The sequence below is a fragment of the Macaca nemestrina genome, chromosome 2, assembly GCF_043159975.1.
Source record: "Macaca nemestrina isolate mMacNem1 chromosome 2, mMacNem.hap1, whole genome shotgun sequence".
NCBI classification, from domain to species: Eukaryota; Metazoa; Chordata; class Mammalia; order Primates; family Cercopithecidae; genus Macaca; species Macaca nemestrina.
Window position 1 is genome coordinate 17,636,921 of NC_092126.1, and position 6,000 is coordinate 17,642,920.

Genomic DNA, 6,000 nt, shown 5'->3' on the forward strand with positions numbered 1-6,000 from the left:
GAAAAAAATAAAGCTTCTCATTTTTAGTGGTGAAACTGAGGCATAGGAGATAGGGACACTGATACCCACCACATAGAGAGCCTAACTTCACTGAGAGAAAATGAAGATCTCCCAGTAAGATGTAGAAATGAGCCAGAGAATGTCTTGGCATTATTCAAGTTCCTATATTTAGCTCTTCCTGGGGCTCAACTCCACTCCTATATTTGATATATTTAGCTTTTTCACCCTTTATTTGACTATATGAGATACCTTGTTATCCATCCATTTGCTGAATGCTCCTTCTACCTAAGTATTTTCAGATAAGAGATGTAGATTGAGGGCAAGTGTCTTAGTTTTCCAAAATCTAAGAAAATGTCACCCTTCTTGCATGGTTGCCTTGAGGAATAAATAGTGTATGTAAAGCCCCTGGTTCTTAGTGAGTAGGCATGTTTTAACTTTACATGAGTTTAAATGCAGCATCTACCACTTATTAGATGACATGCATATGAGATTGCTGGTGGCTCCATGATTGACCTTTAAGATGGTGCTGATAATCACTCCATCACAGTGTAATTATTAGCACTAGTGGAATCATGCATGACATATGAGAGTGCATGTATAATAAGAGGTGCTATTCAAAGATACAGTAAAATGTGGCCTTAGTTATATTAAACCTCCACATTTCTGAGTCTTGCTTGAGGAAATCTTCCTGCCACACTCTTCCTCCACACTCTTCTTCATATGAATGGCTAGTATGTAACACAATTGACTAATCAGAATGCCACCAATTTGTATTTCTTTGGTAAATCTTCAGCAGAAATCTGAAGGAGTTAAAACACTAAAGCAAAATAAGATGGTTTTGAAATAATCAATTCCCAAATGTGAACACATGGGATGCATGCTTGACAAACCCTTGGAACAATTATCAAGTCATTAGCAATGATTTTGAAAGAAGGATTTCTAAACATTCTTGGTTGTACATTTCATGCCTTTGTCTTTGTTTTATTTTTGTGGGTGGGAGGACTGAGATTTGGGAATCCACTGGGGCTGAAAACATAGACATCTCATTTCTGGAACAATGAGGAGAGAAGAGTAAGGCAGCCAATTAACTCAGTCTTCATAACCAGTGATTTAAAAAAGAACAGACAGTCTGTCATTTTTTAAAAATGGGATTTTCTGGCAATTTATTAGACAGAGAACACAAATGGTCACCCAAAGGAAATGGGTAAGAGAGCTATGATTTCATTCTTGCACTGTTTCCATTAGAAGTTTATGACAATGGGTAATATCTACTGAAAATCAACTATGAACAAGAAGATTTATATGTAGTATAACCTTGATGCACTATTTTCCTCACTCCACACATATATAGATGGATATTCTGAAATGCAGTGTGTCTTATTTGAGACTAGGGCTGTCTGGTTCCAAACCACCACTTTACCACTATTCTGGACAAACAGGTCTGATTAAGGGACAGTTGGAAGGTGAACAGGGGTTGCGAGTTATGGTAAATGATTTGCCTGAACCACACATTCCACGGCAAGCAACTTTCCCAAACCATGCCATGACACTCATTATTTCAGAGTGTTGCCTGCAGTAAGTGTGCTGTTTCTTCAGTCAGTGCATTCCTGAGCACGTAAAGGAACCTCCCTAGACATTTTCCAAATCCGAAAGTGTGGAAAAAGTCCAGCTGTGTGTACACCACTCATGGACTGATGTGCGAGGTTATAAAGGGAATGGTAGAGTTTATCTGCCAAAGAGATAGAGAAGTTGATGACATTTTTTCTAAAGTGATTTTTTTCAACTGAGATGAGATCTATTTAATCTGTAGTGGGTTGGAAAAAGAACTCCTCTAAGTTTCTCTCTTTTAAAATACTTTCACATAAAAATTCAACAGTTGCTATAGTAATTACTCATCATTGTTATTATCATTATTATATTATAACCACTTATTAAAAATAACATTAGGAAGTTCTCATGTAAGAACCCCTTTTAAGGAAGGTTCTGAAAAACTAAATTCTCATTCATTTCCTGATTTGCAAACATGCACAGCAGTTTCTACTGTAAGAACAATCCCAGCACTAAATTATTTTTCTTAAGAGAATTCCATTCCTTCTACCCATTTCTCTCTGACTCAGTAACTTAAGTTGTATTGCATTTTGCCTGGAATTCCAGGATTAGAAGTTCAAAGTAAGTGTTTCCCACTTCTGTGACCTTTCTTGAAAATGAGCATTTCTCCTACTCGGGTTCAACTTGATATGTCTGTAGATGAATTTCTTCATCAACATATATTCTTTGTCCCTCTTTTTAGGTATTAGAAATTTTTGCTTTGTAATCTTTATTATTTTATTCTTAAGTCTTGTCTTTTTCTGATTACCTCATAAGCTAATTTATAGGTGGGAAAACACTGGAGTTTTTCTTCTCTAGCCACTGAGCTATAATCTTGAACTGAAAAAAAAAGGTGGAAAAAAAGATTTTATTTTCTTCTTCTGAGGACATTCATTCATCATATATTTACCAATCACTCCTCTGGGCTGGACATATATTGATGTACCTTCTCTCATGCAGTTTTTCTAACATAAGTAAGTGAACAAATGATGAAATAAGAAAATTTCATATACTGTAAAGAAAATTAAACAGGATAATAGAATGCTATAGAAGAGTCAACCATGTGCAGATTTGGGTCAGGACTACCCCATGCTGGGGACAAGCAAGTGCAAGGCCATAAAATGATAACCAAGGTACAATATGTATTCCCAACAGTGAGGGTGTGAAGCCTCAGGGGTAGGAGGTTTAAGGGTGGAAGTTCTTCTTTCTGGGGAATAATGTAACAGAGAGGTTGGGTGGGGATAGAGTTAGAGGAATCAGATCTTAAATAAAATTGTGACAATTCTAATTTATTTTTGTTAAAATAATACAACAAATGGTTTGTATCCTTACCAATTTAAATAAATAAATGTGATTAGCATTTAAATAAATAAATGCCATTGATATTCTCTCCAGGTCAGAAGAGAATACAGGTGACATTTATTTACTTAAATTAATAATAATGCTTAATTCTCTATTAATTTCTGATAGTCTTTCAAAAACTTTTCTTAACTTGGAAGTAAATAACAAAACTGAATGAAAAAAAGACTAGAAAAAAATCTCAAAATGTTTTTTGAGGGATAAAATTTACATATGATGTCTCAGAACCGAAGTATTAAACTCAACATAGCCTCCTTTGTCGTGAAATGTAGTGAAGCCACCTGCCTCTGAACCTATGAGAGCAGGATGACTATTGAATTGCATACATGCCCACTATCTATGCCTTAGGCACAAATGAAAATTTGAGGAATAAATTGTTCTACCTAGAACCAGGGATTTGAAAGGGAAGGCCTACTCCATGATGGTATCCCCTTCTGCCCTCAAATAGTCTTATAAACCTTCTAAATATGTCTCAGTCATTATAATTTATAATTTAAGAACCTCTCTTATGTGCTTCCCATCTTTCTTTTCAGTTAATAATGTTCCTCTCCAACCCTGCCAAGTTTAGAGTATTTGAGGAACAGATACATGAATCAGACTAATGATGATAAAACATGAGCTTTATATTTGGTAGATAAAACATTAGCTTTCAATTTGCATCTCTAACCACAATGAGATTTCCAAAAGCCTTGCTTTTGAGACAATCTACTTAAGAGTGAGTTTCAGTTTGCTGAGCAAAATGTTTTCCCAGAATTGATGCCTTCTTTCCAACGTATCCCCATGTAATATCAGCTAATGTTAGAGATCTGAAGATATTGAAATTTGGTCAGCCAAATGCATCCTTTGTTCAAGGAAATCTTGTCTTCCTTCACCTTTATGAGTAAGAAAATAATATAGGAAGATATGTTAGAAAAACAAATGTGTGAGCCTTTAAAGAAAGAGTAAAAGTAGAGTTTCAGTTTCAGAAAACAGTATTCACATATAGTTCACTGAATTTTTGCAAATATATAACAACTGTGTTACCAGCATCTATAACAAAGTAGTAAGGAAATCTCACTCAGAAAAAAATCTCCATTCTATCAGCCTTCAAAATACGACTGGACCTGTTCAATCATTGTCCTGTCATTTGTTATTTTTAAATAGTTCTTATCTTTCTTGTACTTTCTCTTTAGGTCTATTATATATTCCTGGTTTGCCCAGGACAGTCCTATTGTCATGGTGAAATTATTTGTAGTGGGTTGAATAGGGACCCCCTAAAAAAGAGATCTGTCCACTGCGAACTACATAATGTGGTCTTATTTGAAATGAGGGTATTTGCAGATGTAATCAAGGTAAAGAGCCCAAGATGAGATCAACCTGTATTAGGGTTGTACATTCAATGATGAGTCTCCTTATAAGAGACACAAAGGGAAGACACAGAGACATAGAAGTCCATGTGAAGAGAAAGACAGAAGTTGGAGTGATTCAGCTGTTAATACAAGCCAAGGAACATCAAGGATTTCTGGGAGCTACCAGAAAGTAGGAAGAGGAAAGAATGAATTCTCCAGAGACTACAGAGGGGGAACGGACCTGCTGACATTTGTATTTCAGACTTGTAGCTTCCAGAACAATAAGAAAACAAATTCATGTTAAGTCACCAAATTTGTGGTAATTATTTACTGCAGCCTAGGAAATTAATATATTATTAATAATTCCCCTTTTCAGTCTCAAAAGTGTCCCAGTTTGGGTAATAAATTATGTGGCACCCTTATTCCCTAGGAGTTCTCATTCCATAAACTTCTTAGGCATTTTCTTCAGACATCAGTCAATGCCTACAACCCACTTATAATAAAATAACGGTGGTATAGTAAAACTTACCTATTTATACTTAACATAACTTTTGTTGATCTTTATAGATTAGTCTATATTTTCTATAGTTCCGTGGTTCTCCTGGCCCCATTTTCATAGACACAGTTTTTTGTAAACTTGCATAGGAGATATTCTATCTGTAGCTTTTAAAAAGCACTTCCCAGGACATGCATTGCTTAGCAACGAGGATATCTTCTGAGAAATACGTTGTTAAGTCACTCTGTCCTTGAGTAAAAACGCTTGAACTATATGGTATGGCCTATTGCTCTGAGGCTACAAGCCTATACAGCATGTTACTATACTGAATATTGTAGGCAACTGTAATATGATAGTAAAAAAATATGTGTATCTATATATATCTAATCATAGAAAAGGTAAAGATATGGTATAAAAGGTAAAAAATGGTAGACCTCTACAAGGCAGCTCCATTATAATCTTATGAGATTACTGTCGTATATGCAGTTTGTAGTTGATGGAAATGTTGTTATGTAGTACGTGGCTATGTTTATTTATTTATTTATTTATTTATTTATTTATTTATTTATTAAATGGAGTTTCGCTCTTGTTGCCCAGGCTGGAGTGCAATGGCGCGATCTCAGCTCACCGCAACATTTGCCTCCTGGTTTCAAGCGTTTCTCCTGCCTCAGCCTCCTATGCATGACTATGTTTTCTTGGGTCTCGAATCCTTGTGGAGAAGTCACTTTATTTACTCTCTGAAACTTTACCTCTCTTCCTTTGAAGATATCCTTGCAGCTCAAGTCACTGTCTCTGATCAAATAAAAATATTTCTTTTGGTAGCCAGAGTGGCAGAAGAAGATGGTAAAATAGAAAGCTCCTCCAATCATCCCTCCTGCAAGGGCACCAAGTTAACAACTATACACACAGAAAAAACACCTTCACGAGAACCAAAAATCAGGTGAGCACTCATGGTACTTGGTTTTAACTTACTATCACTAAAGGAGGCACTGAAGAGATAGAGAAAAACAACCTGAATTGCGGATGCCACACCTCCCCTATCCACACCCCCACACCCCACCAACCCCCTCCCCCTCCCCCACCCCGCATCAGCAGCATGGTGCAGGGAGCCTCTCTGGGCACCGGGGAAGGGAGAACACAGCAATTGCGAGGCATTGAACTCAGTGCTGTTTCTGTTAGAGCGGAAAGGAAAACCAGAGCAAATTCAGTTGACTCCCACCCACCGAGGGA